The sequence below is a fragment of the Falco biarmicus genome, chromosome 7 (assembly GCF_023638135.1).
Source record: "Falco biarmicus isolate bFalBia1 chromosome 7, bFalBia1.pri, whole genome shotgun sequence".
Classification (NCBI taxonomy): domain Eukaryota; kingdom Metazoa; phylum Chordata; class Aves; order Falconiformes; family Falconidae; genus Falco; species Falco biarmicus.
Window position 1 is genome coordinate 60,194,959 of NC_079294.1, and position 17,358 is coordinate 60,212,316.

Genomic DNA, 17,358 nt, shown 5'->3' on the forward strand with positions numbered 1-17,358 from the left:
AAACCCAGGGCCACTAAGAAATGTGGCACAGCTAGGCTGAAGGTGCCTGCAGTGAAACAACATTTTGATTTGTTGGTCTCTCAGAACTTTGCTTAATGTGTTACTATTTCTTCTTGTTAGAGCTGATTGAATCACATAAAACTGAATTCCAGGAGCTGAATAGCTACATGGCATTGTATTAGGAGACATACCAATCACTCCAGGATTGCTTTCCTGATGTCAACAGCGCATACTGCATACCAACATCCGCGCTGTACCAGAGATGCTCTTCTACATGGCTGAAAAACTGCATGACAATTTGTGCAAGACGAGCATATCTTACGTGCTGGGTTATTGAAAAGTTGAGTAAATTGATTAGTGTCATTTTCAATAATATTTACCAGCAGACTTCATATATTGACTTTTAGACCTACTGTCGTGTTGGATTACCATTACTATCAGATAGTAATTGCAAAATTCTTTGTGTGTGTGTGTGTGTTTTCGCAGGTAAGACTTATTTAACAGAGAGTGTGTAGAAAGCTCCTGTATGTGTTTTGTCCAAGCTCTCTCCTTTCGCCTCGCGGGACGTGGTGGTGTACAGACAAGCTGCTGCGGAGAGGCGGTGAGGATTTGCCCTGATGCATTCAAGTGTTCGGAGTATCAGAAGTCCCGGTGAATCCTAAGCTACCTACGGCAGTGGGCACTTTCTGCCCTCAGTGGAACCAGGATTTTCCTGCCATGTACATTTGCTGCCCGGACAGCATGTAAACCTTTCTCTGCCTGTGTGATCACACATGTCAGGCTTCACGGAGCAGGTATGTTCTGTGTGGATGATAACTCGGGGAATGCATGTTGTCTCGGTCAGAAACATGCTTTTCCTGTTGTAAAGGCTATTCAAGTGGTCTGTGTGTAATATCATGAACTGGAAGAGAAAGGGGATTTGTGCCCTTTGAAGAAGCTCCTCCAGATACTTTTCTGTCTCTCCTCAGTGTGATACACCACATTTACATTATTTTTTATCTCCCACCCCGCCCCCCCCCTTGCTTCTTTCTTTCAGGCAGTTAGAGCCTGGCTTTGGTCTTGCTGGTGGATGCAAGTTTTGGTTTCAGTGTGTTACTGGATTTTTTTGGTGTGGTGCAAAAGCCAGGCTGGAGTGCAGCAGCTCCTATTTGCGTTAGATCCTGTCAGGTCTCTCCTGCACTGATGCACTTATTAAAAGCTTAGTTATTTATTCATTTCCTCTTCACTATCTTTAGGTCTACACCTGGAATTGGAAATGATCAGTCATGTTTTTTTCATGTTGCCTTGCTCTTTTTGTTCTCTTGTGTCAGTGTGGAAGACTGTGGTGGTGGTACAGGGCTTGCCCCTGGAAACCAATGTTTCCAACCCATTTATCTGTACAAATTGTTTTTCTGGATTACCTTTTCTGAATAAAAACTGTTAACATTGAAGACTCCAGGCCATTTCTTTTTTGTCTTACTGACTCACCAAAATATAGCAAAACTTTTCCATTTACAGACCTGATTAACTTGATTTTTTTCTATTGCTATGGAAATGTTTACAAAAAATTGTCCATTTTCAGTTGCTGCTGGTATTGCTTGTATTATTGTATATATATTATTTACGTACCTACCTTATTTTTTCTTATACTGCTTATGACCCTCTTAAAAAATGAAAACATTTTTGAAAGAAATAAACCCAACATGTTATCGTAGGGGCTGTTGGCCCCATAGGGCTGGAGTGGCCTGGCTGCTCTGTTCCCCAGCTCCCGTAACTGGGAGTGCCCTGTGAAATGGAAGAGGCACACCGTGGGAGGAGGGTGCCCAGGAGTCCAGGAATGACCCCTCCAGCGCTTCCCTAAAGCTCTGGCTGGTGCTGCAGGATCTGCAGGGACCTTTGTTTTCCCCACCACTTCAGCTGTGTTCTGGCAGGAGGGTGATGTGTGGGCTGTCTCTGCCCTGGGTCCAGGAGGGACCATGTGCCTGCAGACCTCTCCTAGGGAGGGAGAGCAAGCACAGCTTGGGCTGCGTACCGGGAAGGGGCTTGGGGAAAAGCTACCTCTCAGTAGGGATGCCCAGGGGTAAAAGGATGATCTGATGTGACAATTTTGCTTCAGACTGTGGGTTTCTGCAAGGTTTTGATGCTAACCTTGACTGAGCAAGATGGAGATGACTTAAAGAGTTGGCTCTGAGCTGCAGCCCACTACACATCCTTTTAAAACATCCTGCTTGAGGAATGGGGATGTAAACAGCCTATTGGTACAACCCTCAGAGACCAGACTGATGGGAAGAGGGCTGGAGGGATTTCTTCTCCTTTGCTGTGTCACATCAACAGCTGAAAGCAAGCTAGAAATTAGAGATTTGATTGGGAAACAGCAAATAACACCAGAGAGAACAGGCCAAGGCACAGATAAGCAGAGACTTAACTCAAGACAAGCAGCTACCTGAGTGTGCACCTGCATGCACAAAGGGAGAAGCAAAAGACAGGGAAGGCAATTAGGTGGAATACAAGTTTTGAGTCCAGCCATTCCAGTCACACAGTGAGATGTGGTTTCTTTTAGGGAAATGAGCATTTGCAATCACCTGGATCATCTGCTGGTACCTATCTAGACAGGTGCTGCTAAACCTTCTAAATTCAAGGGGTTTAATACTGAGGGGAAACCTACTAGTACAAACCAGTCTGGAGATACTCTTCTGCATGCAAGTGGGAAAGGGGGAGGCTTGCTTCAGAAGCACAAATGTAACAGATGTGGCAAAATGGAGGAAAATGAAGGTATGATGAGAAAGCAGCATCAAGGGAGAAGCCAAGTGTCAGGTAGAGGTAGAGAAAGGGCTTTTCTTGGAAAAGTCACAGCAATGTAGCATCCGCACTGAGAACCACTAGCACTGCCCTCTAAAAGCTGCTTGACTATGGGAAATTAAGGGGGAATTCGCTAGCTGATCAATCAGTGGTTTAGATGGCACAAAAATAAGCAATTTCCATGCTGTGAGTTTAATTTGCTTTTATTATTTTTTTTTTTTAGCATAACTTTTGATTAGACTCCAGGCAATTCCTTAGCTTTTGAAGAGAATGGATGCGAGACAACACTGAGGCATGGTATGTTTTCACAGGTGTCGTGATCATTAATAAGGGGCTGTTCATGATGCAGGTTATCACCCGGTAATATAAATTTGATCTGAATCAAGAGGCACAGTGCAATCACACTTCTGTCAAATTAGCTGGGATGAATAATGCAAAGTTTTTGCAGCTTTATGTTTTCAGATTAGTTTTATGCTTGCTGTGGGAGAGCGGCTGACAGTGAGCCAGACGAGGTTAGCAGCTGATCTGGCATGAAGTCTTCTGGTGCAGAGTTACCCCATTAAAAATTTTAAAAGAAGTTTGTATAGCCAAGGTGAATTTTCATTGCCCCGGTGCTTTTCATCCAGTGGTCACAACATTGCCTAATACCATAAAAGCAGATTCAGCTTCTCCTCAGGTGGCTGGCACAGCTCCCTGGGGTTCAGGTTTGCAAGTCCTGAGCCCCTGGTGACCCTGGCTTGAGCAGGGCAGGAGCTCAGCACATGGTGGGCAGCCTGGCAGGCACTGTGATGCACGTGAGGGGTGTGGACCGGTTGTGGCTGTGTGTGGAGAGCCTCAAATTGCACTTGGAACTTAATTGTGGGGAAGCAATTGGTTTGGGTTTGTTGGGTTTTTTTATGTAACTGTATACAAGTTTTAATTCTGAAAAAATAACTGCAGATGTTTCCAGTACAAGCTAGAGAAGAATGAGCTCACCTGAAATGGTAGGTTAATATCTGAGTTTGTGTTAAAGCTGATTGCATTCCCTGGAGCCAACTTGAAATTTCTGCTGGTTTCCAAATGGGCATTAAAGGCTTCCTCCAGCCAGCTCTGCCTCCCCTCTGTGCCTCCTTCCAGAAACCTCTGGCTCTTCTCTACACCTGATACGTTTGTGTTGTCCTTTTCTCCACCCTGCTCCTGTGCGCTTCGGCTGCATTTGCCCCACTAGTAATTAATCTGGCAGCATATGCATAGTAACAGGACAACCAAATGTCCCACATAAATGGGAAAGCGATGGTCACACAAACATTTTTGGACAGGGCCACGGTGGGAAGAGACTGGCATACTTTTTATAGGGCCATATATATGTATATGCTATTTTTTATATATATATATGTCACTTTTTATATATATAGATATTATAGTGTGACTCTTCATTGGTCTCATTAATGTAACTTCCTTTCACTTGAACAATGCCTTTCCAGGGCCTGGTCCATGAAAGGTACTTGTCTGATGGCAGCTGGTCACTCACTTCAAGACTGGCACCAGTACCAGGCATACGTAGGTGAAGATGGTCAAGGAAATCTCCAGTTATTTGCTAAAAGAGCATCATTACCAGGCTGCGTTAGAATCATAGAATATCTCGAGTTGGAAGGGACTCATAAGGATCATTGAGCCCAACTGTTGTACCTGTTCTGCATCCCAGCTGTGAGGGGCAGGGGGGTGGGGGGTAGCATCCTGGGGACTGGCTGGGAAGAGCTGGGGAAGACTTGAATTTATGGACTTACTACTCTTTAGGGCCTAGCATTAGAGAGGCTGCCTTATAATTTTAATCTCTGCTGGGATCGAAGGGGTTTCCCAAAATCAAGAAGCCTCTAGTAGTTTGTGCTAGAGGTGCTTTTGCTCTCCTCTGAGCTGGCGATGTTTTCTGCCAGTACAGCTACACCGATGGCTGTAATCAGGTCCCACGTTGGCTTATGTCTTACCATCATTTAGTTTTACCTTAACACTGACTGGGTTCAGTTCTACTAGCAGAAACTGTAAAAAAAAATAAATAATCATATTAAAGGTGTGTTTCTCATGGTATCAGTTTAACTTAGTACAATATAATTTCTGCCTTTAACAAAATGGATTGCTGAAAGATGTATGAGAACAAGTGAACATTTTCTGCCTGAACAGCTATACTGGGGACTATACATTTTGCATAGGTCTTCTGTGTCTGCAACTCAGACAGCTGAAAAGGAGCATGGTGGGCACTATAATAACTTGGTAGTGTATGGGAACTCCCTTTGAGCAGAGTATTTCTTTGGCTGGATGTGAACCAAACTTTTGCTCTGGACACTCACAGGGAGTAGAGAGAAAGGGCTTTTCCCTGGCATGACAGGGAGCTGGTGCTTTCCCTCTGCCCGGGCTCCTCAGGGTGCCTGGGTACCAATTCCTGATCATTTGAATTGTGTCTAAACTGGGCGCTCTGGGGTGCCCGGAGCCGAGGGGATGGGTATCCTGGACAGCAGCGCGGAGCCGAGGGGATGGGTATCCTCCGCAGGAACGCTGATCCCAGCATGTTATTCTTCACTCTCTCAAAACTGGAAAGTCATTAAAAGTAAAGGTGATGGATAAGCGGTGTTTAATCAAGAACTGTCTTTAAGTGGGTTCAGTTGTGAAGTAGCAAAAGGGTAGTAGAGAGGCTAATTTCCGTATAATAAATGGGCCCACTTAAATTGGGTCATCAGAAAAGGGTAATGTGTGTTTTGTGGAATAAGGAGACATCACTGCTAAAAAAATAGAGCATTAATTTTTATTGAAAAAAAGTAGACCGTTAATTTTCATTGGTTTTCCCCATTTTTACTATTTGTGTCAGGAGAGGTAGGTCTCCTTTCTGCATAAAAGACAGTTTGGAACAAAAAGAGAAGATGGAAATATCGGTACAGGATTTTAAACCCCTCTGAGTGTGGTCCCGGTGCCATGTCCCTCTGTGGTTTCTCCCTTCAGTGCCCGGTCAGTCAGAATCTGGAGGAACTGGTATCTGCTGCTGTGTGATGGGCTGGGAGCATCCGGGGGGAAAGCTGCTGTCCTAGGCTTGCTCCTAAGGCGCTTCCCACATTGTTCTGTAGGAGTAACTGAACAGGTGGCTTCATGATCTTCTGTTGCTACAGCTTTGGTCAAACTGTTCCATATGTAGTTTCATTAAAAGATATTTAACACAAAGATTGGGTTCCCCCTCCCCCCCCCCCCCCCCAAAAAAAAAAAAAAAACCCAAACAAACAAAAAACAAACCCAACAAAAAAAAGAGTGACTGCAAGAGATGCAAGATAAATTTCTCCTTACAGTTCCTCCTAGGGAGGGTTGCCCAGGTGTGTGTGTGTTGCACGGCTGCCCTTGTTCAAATCTGTAGACGAAAAGGGGTAATTGTGGCAAAGGTGGCAACTGCTTGGAGGTGTCTGTCTTTTTTTCTTGGTGAGCTGAGGGTTGGGGAGGGCTTCTGGTGACTGCTCTCTCTTGATTTAGTCTTCTTCATGCCACAAGAAACAACTGCAGGCAAGGAATTGGTAGAGCAGGTCTCAGCCATGTGTTTTCATGGTACAGGGTGGTATTGGCTTCCTAATGGTCTTTTTATCCACGGACATTGGTGACAGTAACAGTTGTATAGAAGACAGCTTCTTCCACCTGTCCGCTGAGTAGTGCCCCACTCCAGTGAGCTGTTCTGCCCGATTCTGGGCGGCTGCTGGACATCAGTGACGTTTGCAGCCATACTGGATGAAAATGAAATCCGTAAGGATAATGAAGGCTTGCTTATTTATAGATGAGCTTTTAAACTGAGGTTTAAACCTCATTATCTGCCCTATTTGAAGGGAGAGGAAGTCACCCAAGTCAGAGATCAGAATCCATTCAGTTGCGTTTTCAGTTTCTTTGTGAGAAATACGACTTTTCCTTTCCCCCTCTGGAGAATGCGTGTCCCTCCTCCCATGGGAGCGGCTCAGCACTGGTGCTTGCGCAAACCTTGCTTGGGATTCACCACTGGGAATTTTCTGACCTTGCTGCCCACACTGGCTCCCTAGAAACCACCCTTCCTTCAAAATCCCTCAATTAACTGTGAATGGTGCTGGGAAGGAGCCTGACACCGTTGTACCTTCTCCAAGCCAAGCCTGGGTGCTGGCGGAGAGACCCTCAATATGGTTCAGTTTTTACCATTTCTCTCTGTTTTTCCCAGGTGAGCCAATGACCTGGGAGTCTCGCTTGGCTACAGCACAATTTAAGCTGTACATAATCACATGAGAAAAACAAAAGCAAAAATCCAGTAAAAGCGTGGCTTCTGGACCAGGCACTTAACTGGGCTGCGGCAGATCTGCTTTCAGGTCCCAGATCTGCTCCAACCATCATCTCTGATTTGATACAGATCACTGAACGCCCCTGTGTCTCCCTCTCTGGTTTGGTGGAGGGAGCAGTGCTGCTCTGCTGCTTTGTCCGACGGCTGTGCTTTCTGCCGTCCATCCTTTGGAGCAGAGCTTCTCTGTGTTTACGAGTTACCCAGCGTGACGGCGATGTGATCTTGCTTGAGGTCTGTGCAGTCTCCAGTAATTGCAATGCAGACCGTCAGTTAACCGAAACAGAAACAAGTATTCAAACAATATGCCTGTGAGGTTTCTCTCTTCATTGGATTTTATTATGCTGTATTCTTTGTTTGATTTACTTTATACCTCTAGGAATATTTATTTAGCTTATTTATGACATTATGGTTTTCATAGAAATCAGGACACGTTTCTGAGTGGTCCAATGGAGAATGCCCTTATTCTGGTTGCTTCTCGTGTAATAATCCATAGACTTTGCAAATACCTACTTCGGGCATTGAATGTGTTAAAATTCTTGCATAGCTTTTTCTCTCTTAGGTATGGGGAAATACCTACCCCCGGCAGGCTGGATTTGGAGCCTCTGCTCAGGCTGTGACGGCCACGTTACTCCATGCTCAGTGCCACCGTGACTGCCAGACTGTCGGCGTGAGTAAGAGAATCTAGTTAACAGCAGTAGTATGCACTTCGGTTTTCCCTGTCAGAGGTTATATCTGGTGACTGGAACAATGAGACTAACCTCGGTTTTACAGTAACAAAGCAGCTCTGACTTTTCTGGGTAAAGTCTATTTTGACTGACACACAAGTAGCTGTAGCTTTGCCGCACAATGGAGAAAATGACTTCATTTAACAGCTTTCTGTGCCAAGAAAGAAATAAAACAGTTCTGAGAATGTTGAAGATTTTTTTTTTTCTGTTTTAATTTTAAACCTGAAAGAAAAAAGCAGTTGCCATATAAGTCCAAGTCAATGGAATATATAAATCTTTAAAAAGGTTTCATAAAGTAATAATGACTTTAGTGTATGTACCAAATGAGATTAAAGAGCTACATTTGGTTCTAATACAGAGTTTCACATTCAAAAGGACCATCGGTTTCCTGTTTAAAATCTACTTATATTGAACTGAATGGAGTTCAAACATAATGCCATTGTATTTTAGACATTTATCTTAATTTAAAACAGCTGAAAACATTAATAACAGAGCAAGGAGATGTGGAGGTATAGGCATTTCTCCCTTTCCTCTCCACTTTTTCAAACGGTGAACTCAGATATAACATAGTCCTGCTTACGCTGCTCTGCCAGTCTTGCAAGAGATAAGGTGCACGGTGTGAGCCCCATTGAAACCGTGAGAATAACAGCCTTTCTGAAGGGCCGAAGAACATGAAACTTGCTTCACCAAGTGTCTGTTTCTGAACAGAGGGGGTTAAACGATTTATTGGGGCAGGTTTTACCCAAGAGCATCTTCATGAAGCATTTGCAATATAGACATACTAAGCTGAAACTCACTGGCATGAGCACTTTCCCACTTTTTGGCTTTTGTCCCAGTCTTCTCTTTCTTTTCAGTGAAAATTCTTCCTCTGCCATGACTGCCTTTAAACATACCATGCTGCAAATCATACCATCCTGCATTTTACATGTCCTTCATATGGATTTCACCTTCTCTATTGTAGTTTCACAGAGGGATTGTCGCCTCTGTGCGAGCTTTCAGAATTGTTCAACTTCTTGAAGCTCTGAATTATTGTCAATAAAAATCAAAGCTGATTTTCCTAATAGTGTTGTCTTTCCGGAGGAGATGGTGAGTGAAGAAAATGCATGACAAGGGCATGAGAGGTCAGTTTTAGCATAAATACCTGAAATATGCGAATTGGGGCTGGGGCACCATTGTGTTAGGTGCTGTACAAACACAGAGGAGAGGTAAGTCCTGCCTCTGAAGGTCTGTAACATAAGTAAGCTTTGTAATAATTTTCCAGTGAGTTTTCACACTAGAATAAATTACCTTGAAACCCCTTCAGAATGATAAAGGAATCTTCTAGTTTGATGCTCCACTTATGTGGGAACACCTTTTCCCCAAGGACACCAGCTATCCCACCAATCAACGTATCTGTCTAGTGGAATAATGTGAGAATGTAGGTTTTATTATCAGGATCTTCCCAGGGAGCCTAAGGTACTTTGTAGTGTTATATTCCTTGCAGTTCTCAGAATCATGTGCATTAAAGGTTGCTTAACAGCTGGTGAGTCACACAGCTTGTTCTTTGAGCTCGAATGCTCCATTAGGACGCATCCACTAGAGGTATTTTAACCTTTGAAAAAATCAATACAAGTGGCTTAGGCATTCTAGGTTTTAAGAAAAAAAACCTGCACAAAACAACAGAAAACCCTCAATAAGAACAAACTGCCTGCATGATGTTTAATAAATTAATCTCTCTTCTAGTGAGTACATCTTAGGGGTGCAACATTTGCTAGAGAGTAGCACAGTTCTGGTCTAAAAAGTCACAGTCCTTGGGCACCAAGTGAGGCAGAGGCTGGAGGAAGTAAAATGTCTTCTGAGTAAAAAAAAAATATCTCTAGTTAATCTTGTTCAACGTTGCATGTGGGGACAGGAATGGCACTTGGAAGAAAAGTCCTCCCTAATTTCACTGGGAAGTCGGTCTTTTCCTTAAACCATGAACTGTATTTACTGCATATGGCTTACATGTAGCAAGCCACAGTGCTTGACTAAGTAGCCAGGATGAGAGAGGAATTCCGTGGGCAGTATGTGTTTCCCTCTAGTTTATATGTACCCGATGTGAAATGAGTTGAACTAGCCCTGTTCTAGCCAAGCTTCTTGAGGAAATGAAGTATATGCTCCCGCTTTGCGGTCAGTGCCAGTGCTTCTCCTCTGTGATATAACATGGTGGAGAAAGGCTGATTTGAATCAAATTTGACTGTGAGATGAAGAGCTGAAGGATATTGCAGTCCTCCAGATTTCATAAGCAGACACAGTCCAGCAGAGGGAAAACAAATCAGTGTTCCCTTTAGGGAAAATGCTGCAGTATTAGTTCAGTTGCATTAGCAGACACCCGAGATTCCGGCCCTTTGCTATGCACACACAGGACATAACTGAAGAAAACCAGATTTCCAAAATTCTGCCTGTGGAATGACTTGTTTGCATAAAAAAGCAAAATGGTTTAATTTTTTTCTTATGGTATAACCTCGGTGATTTTGTTTCTCATTAAGTCTCCTCGGGATAAATAACCTAGCTGTATAAAATCACCAGCCACATATGGAACTCCTGGATTTCCTCTGCTTTGGTCCCTTTGGCATCAGTTTTATCCTGAGTACAAGGTGGAGAGATCTCACGATGCCGCCCATCCTCTGAGCCACCTGGGTTGGGAAGTGGCCACAGCTCTTCCCCTTGCATGTGGCCAAGGGATGTGTTGGTGGCAGGGCTGGCTGTGGGCAGGTTTGCGTCACCACCTGATGCCATGGGAAGCGTGTAAGCTGGTGGTGAAACCCTGGCCGGGCTGAGGTGGGCTCAGGACCTCTGACCGGCGAGCAGAGGGCAGTGCCCAGGATGCGGCGGCGACAAGCTGCGCCCTGTTGGGATGCGGTCCAAGGCTGCCAGGCAGTCTCAGCATCCCAGGCTTCAGGTGTGGTGCCAGGCTGCTGTCTCTCTGCTGGGAGCGGAGCCTGGATGTGCTGGAAGAGCGAGCCGTGCCGCTGTGCCGGGGAACGGGCTGTGCTGACCTCCCTGCCGATGGTGCATACCGCTTGCCACATGCTGTTCAAATTTGTGAGGACTGCTGTGAGGCAGAGCACGCTATTCAGTACCAGGAGAATTTTCTGGTACTTAATGCCACCAGAATGTCAGAAGAGTTAATGGCAGATGTGGTTGTGAAAATGTTCTGTATTTTTAGACAACCTTTAATTAAGACACTTTGTATGTAGCAGCGACCAAATAATATGCTGCCAGTTGAAAGCTGTCAGAAGGGAAAAAGTGTACAAAGCTTCTAGATGCAGCCCTCTTTATTTTTATCTGAAAGTGAATTAGGAAACCTTTCCAGTAACAATAACTGTCCTTTCACATGAAATGATTTATTTAATGCACACTGTAAATACTTTGGGCAGCTATATGGATTTATACTTAACCCCTTTCACTTCACGTTGTTTAATCTAGCCTCATATTAAAAAGATTACATCTGAAAGCTGAATGGGTTTTGTGATCCCAGCCTTTTCTTCTGAGACTAATGTTTTATATAATTATTTTGATACCGCAGATATATTTTTTTTTATCCTTTCGTAAACCTTTGTAAGGGGTGAATAGGCCTTTCAGGGTTTTCATTTGGATTAAATTAAGAGAAAACAAATGTATGGAGTATAATTCCATTTTGAATTTGAAGATGCCTTTATTAATAGATCATTTGTTTGCCTATAGGGTTAGAAAGATGCTAACGTGATAGAGGATTCTCTAACATTGCGTCAGCTCAGGTTTGGATTGAAAGCAACGAGGTTGCAGTAAATCAAGATACAAAAAATCTCAAAGAACTGGATAAGCATCATTTTGAGGTTCCTAGAATTTTGATACTCATCACTGTTAGGATAAACACACAGTAAGCAGCAATTAGATTATTAGGTAGCCAAGATATTACGCACATTTACAGAATGAAGTTGCTTAATGTATTTAAACTGCTCCCAGCCCGTGTTCACACGCTGCCATCCGAGGTGAGCAGCAGGCTCTGAGGCTGCCACGTCCCTGGCTGCTCGCCTGGCAGCGTGCGGCATGCTGAGCGGTGCCCACCCGCACTGGGGGGGCGAGACATGGTCTTTGGGAGCGACAACAGCCATACATCTTCTGTGGGCAGGTGGATATTCAGTTACGAGCTCACTCGGTCACCCGTGGAATTACAAAGCATGTCTAAGGCAGAATCAGGCCCAAACCATCCCAGCACAGTTTTGCCTTCTGCGGGGCTGTTTATGTTTAGCTGAAAGTACACACGAAGGGAAATGATAGCAGGTGTGTTTATTTTCAGGTTTCTCAAATCAGTTTCGGCGTGTCTCCTTCATTGTTCGTGTTTTGTTATTTTTTTTGTTGGTATATGCTTTGATATGCTAATCTGCAGGGAGAACTTGCCAGCAGTTGCACAGGGGCAGAGGATCCCTAAGCCTCGAAGGCTGGTCACGATGTTCCTACAAGTCCACATCATTGTGCATCATCACAGCTACCAGGTGCCACCCTGCTTTCTGTTGTGTACCTGTCACCAGCTCACTGATACCTTTGGCAACAACCTGCTGCTTACTGAAATTATTTAAACCGTCTATATAATGCTATTAATATGTATTCTGTACCAATACAAGGGAAAAAAAAAAACCCAAACAATATCTGCAGTCAGTGGTAACGCTCAGAGAAATTTAGCTTGGGTTTTCAGGATCTAGCTCTTCTAAGCTGAGGTGCAAAATCTCACTGAAATGCTCTCGGTGTGTGGTCAGGATAGCAAGAAAAGAGCCAGAAGCCTCCAGGTTTTCAAAAACAGAGAGGCTGCCGTATGTGCAGGTCGATGGGCCCTTGTGCGTATGGGTATGGATTATTTTCAGTAGTGTCCTACCAGTGAAGAACACACAAAAAAGCAGCAGCAGAACGTGTCCTATTGCTAAAAGCAGCAAATTACTATTATTTTTGAGTTCAAAACCCCCTTGTAGTTCAGTAAGCTTTTTGTACTTCTCAAACCCATGTTTTTTGGCAGGCAAAGGACAAGTTACCTGACTACCCTGTTTCCACGGGTGCTTTCTAACACATCACTACTTTGTAGCGGATTGGAAACCAGAAAAGGAAGAAAAGGGAGGATCCATTTCTCATGTTGTTTTTCAGAGAACCTCTTCTAATGCCTCTGGGAATGGTGCCACATATCTTGAATATCAGCATCTGAACCAAATCTGAGTTCTTTGCTTGCACTGAAAAGCACTCTATTCTGCTAGTAGACCTACAAAAATGCTACTTCCCAAAATAATACTTTAGGCAGTGACACCTGAGACCCAGAAATCAATGGCATTAATAGTAGTGCAGGTGATAATGGTTGTCACCAGACACATGAGAATTTGTCCCTGAAAGGCTCTTTTTGAGCGCCCTGTGTTGGTGGTTAACAGCGTTTGAGTGAATATTATTTCAGAAGGACAAATTTTGCACGGAAGGAAACGTCTTCTGTTGGAGTGGCTCGTACGGTGAAAATCCATGGTCACAGCTGTAGGCACACAAGCGCTTCTTCAGGGCTGATACTTGAACACTAGGCAAAGAGAATCAATTTATAAAGAACAGTACTTTTATTTCAATGGCAGAACAGCCAAGCTGTTCTTAGCAGTGTTGGTGTGCCTGGACTCAAAGGCACACCAGATCCCCGGGCCACCCGGGCTTGATCGAAATCTGTCCTGTAAGAGTGACTGGTGTGTGGAAAGGGGAGGGAAAGTACAGATACATCAAAACTGGAACAAAGAGACACTGTCCCTGCCAGGTTTGGTCAAAATAAAACAACAGAGCTGCCACTGTCCTGGGTTGCTAATGAGCTGTGATGGATTGAGATACCTTCATCAGCTCTCTGTGGAGGTGAGTAGTGGAGACCAGCTCCTGATGTGTTATTTTGGTGTAACCAAGGGGTGTGTCTGGGCTTGGGTGACAGCCTCAGGCACATATTCATGAGCTTTAATAGGGATATTTTGACAATGTGTTCACTCCAGCTGTAAAATCCACTCCAGAACCTGGTTAAAACCTTTGGTAATTAACTTGTGTTGTTGCCATCACTTTCAGGGCTGGTTTAAAACTAGCCTTGATAACATCTATGGGAGCTGCAGTGTGCAGATGTATGCCTAGTTTAAGTTGTTACTAGTTATGCATGAATCTACATAACATTATAAAGGCAGGTATTCTTACTGCTGTCACCTGAGCTGTGAGAGCAGAGCTAAGGGGAAGAGGAGTTAGTTGGACACATGTTGAATTTTGGCTTCTCTAGCCAGCAGACAGTCAAATAGCTTCTTAGAAGGTAGCATCTGCTTCAACAGACTCAATTACCTAGTTAAAAATGACTTGCAAGCTAGCAGGGAAGTTTAGCCTGGTGGTACTGAATAAAAAAGCTATTTATGCTATTTTTCAGTATTCGTTCAATATCACAGAGTGCTCAGGCTTGACTCTAATTGCTTTTCTATGCAGCTGAATATCAAGGGGCTGTGTGGCAATGAAGTTGATCACTAGAAGCCCCATGGCTTGATGTGCTTCAGCTGGGAAGCTGATAATAAGCCTATAAAGGGATTAGGTCCCCCTAGTGCTTGGTGGGTGGATGGGATAGTTGTAGAGTGGGGGGGTGTTGGTTGGTTTATTGGTTGTGGTTTTTTTTTTTTTTTTTTTTTTTTTTTTTTTTTTTGGGGGGTGGTGTATTATTTATTTATTATTTATTTTCCTTCTTTTTTCCTTCTTTTCTTTCCTTTCCTTCTCTTCCCCACCTCCACCCCCCTTCCTTTTCTTCTCCCTTCCTCTCAGGACTGGATGGCTCAGCTGGGTTTAAAAGTGATTTGACATGATCTTTATCCAGGCTGCAGTATACCTCCAAGGATATGCTTTTTAGTTGCTCTTTATTCTTATCTCCAGGATTTTTTTCCTCAAAGAGACACTGTAGTGATTTTTCTGGCAGGCTGTTGCTATTGTAGAAGCTGAGAGCTGTGGGTCCTCACCAGGAAATGTCAGCCCCTTGCCACGAGGCAGCATGTCTGCATCTGCAGTGCTTCTGATGTGTGGTGTCATGACTTAGCGAAGAAACTTTGACAGGTGACAGCGCTTTGGAGGGTAAGTTAAAAGCAATATGCACTTGCTTCACTAAACTGGAAACACACTTTTACTTACAGTACCTGCTAACAAGGAATTGCAGTGACTAATCTTCATTTAGAGGCTTTAGTCTTTCATATGGCTTGTCATTTGAAATACTTCCAAAGAGACTGGCTGTGGGCTCAGTGAGCCCCTGCACGATGCCAGCCTGGCGCTCAGAGATGCAGTGCCTGCGTGGTTCAGAGAGGAGCCCCCGCCCCACACGCCGTGGGATGGACCCGAGGAGTGGGCATCCGACTGCGCTGTGCAGTACGTGTGTGGCGCGTTGCTGAGCCCAGCTGTGCTGCGTTGCTTTTCATTAGAGGCTGCTGGGCTGGGTTTAGGACCAGTCCTCTCTGAGCAGAGCTTTGGTGTCTGGCTGCTCTTGGGCTGGTGAGCCAAGGTAAAGGTTGCGACTTTGGCAGGTACCAGTGATGTACTTCTATTGATTATTCCCAGTGTTACTGTCTCCTCTTCCGCATTAAGCTTTTGAAATTCCCTCTAATAAATACTTCTTGTTGGATCCCCTCCCAGAGCCTCTTCCAGTAAAGCTGAGATGCCTTGGAAGCCAGTTTGGTCAGGCTCTTTCTCACCCACATGGATAGGAGCAGACCTTATTTCCACATGGAAACAAGCAGAGCTTTGCTGCGTCAAACAGGAGGCACCTTTCTGTTGGGAAGCAGCTACTGGGAGACACATCGAGAGCTGCATGTACCCTCAGCACCGCTGGCCCTTCTCTATTTTTAGTCAAGGTGAAGTTGCCCACGTTGGCCCGAGGCATGGCGGCACGTATGTGGTGAACAGGGGACAGTCAGTGTTGCCTGTTCTTTACTGTCTTTGCCCTTGAACTTCCTTCTTGCCTGTATCTGGGCAGCAATGTCTTCTCTCCCCTTATCATCCCTTCAGCAATCTCTTTCATTCATGCTGCTTTTTTTAACTTCTGGGCTTTCTGGTGTCTTCCACTCCCTTTGCCTACATGGGACTAGTAGTTAGGAGTACTTTGCATGATGCTGTACTGAACTTGCTGCTTCCAGAAAAGTCCCCTACCACCCTCCAAAGTACTGTGGCTATCAAACACTGTCATTCTCTTCTCGCTGTTGCACAATGAGAAGGTACAGAGTACCTCTGTGTTGCGAGCTCTCTGAGGTAGAGGAATTTCGGGTCACTACTTAACTGTCTGCTGTGAGCTGATGTTTGCACCAGCATGCTGTAACGATACTGCTCCTAGCCGGAGTCACAAAATGAGACGTGCCATACTTGACACAGGAACACATGCTCTCCCATTAGCATTCATTATTTGTGGTCGCAGCCAGACAGATAAAGATTGACATTGATAACTGCCTGAGGAGAGAAGCTGTGCACCAGCCTGCGCTCCGCTTGCTGCTTTGATAACACAGAGATGAGAAGGGAACAGCCGCGCAAGTGGTGGCTCCCTCCTTGCGTTGGCTGGCAGGTGTTTGGCTGTCATCTTCCATTTCTCTCTTTGGAAGGCAACGCTGGAAAGGAATTCCCATTAACAATTCATATTTATTCAATTAAATCACAGTTAGCTGGTAGGTAGCAGGGTAGATCACTGAGGCCACCGCTCCAAACAAATGAAACCAGATTTACGGGTGTGTTTTCCTTTTTGCTACCTCTTCCTCATTTGGCATGTATTTACTTTTGAAAAAAAAAATCTGCTTGTTTAATTTTACCCATTTTTTGGCAGTGCACAAGCACCCCACACATGGACCAGTGTTCCACTATGTTATAAAGACAGGCAGCAAGGCAGCTCAGAAGGGCTTGTGAGATCAAACGATACCTGCCACATCTTTCCTAATGTGGGCTGAGAGCTTGCTGGGGCTGGGGCTCCTCTGCTCCCTTTGTTTACAGGGTGCTGGCTGCAGTGGGTGTCTCAAGCTCATGTTTTAGAGGAGCTACTGGGTGTACATCACGGTGCTGGTTTCTTTCATGGGTCTCTCGATATATGAATTGCTGATCAAGACTTTTTTAATGGTTTGAAAGAGCTCTTAGTGCTGCAGTATCCTTTTAGGTGACCTTTCTGCCTGCAGGCAAGATATCTATTATCTGCTTTTAAAAAAATAACAATTACACAGCTAAGATTTTTAAAGAAAATGAATTTCCTGGCTGCAAAGTTCTCCCTTAAGGAGAGTCAGGAAATGGGTATCTAATCAGACTGCTTTGGAAATGCCAGCATTATATGGCGCTTAGCCACCAAATGGGTTCTGTAGAAACCGTATGTATAGAATAGGCAGACTGTGACTTGTGAGCCCAGGAATCCAGCAAGCGTGTTTGTAATGGTGTTGTTTCTGGGAGGTCTCTGTCATCTTTGAGAGGTGACCATTGATGTAAGTAATTAGAAATTGTGTTGCATGGGGATGCTAAATGAAAACGGGTTATTAAACAGGTTTTACTGGAAACTATTTATGAATAATT

At 44.4% G+C, this 17,358-nt stretch overlaps 1 long non-coding RNA gene across 1 annotated transcript; it reads left to right on the top strand.

Moving 5' to 3' along the window:
• Positions 1-398: 398 nt before the first annotated feature.
• On the top strand, positions 399-8,036 carry LOC130152194 (uncharacterized). The gene is made up of 3 exons (XR_008822911.1): positions 399-794; positions 3,002-3,075; positions 7,644-8,036. It is a non-coding gene; the product is annotated as an uncharacterized LOC130152194 (long non-coding RNA).
• Positions 8,037-17,358: the final 9,322 nt, after the last annotated feature.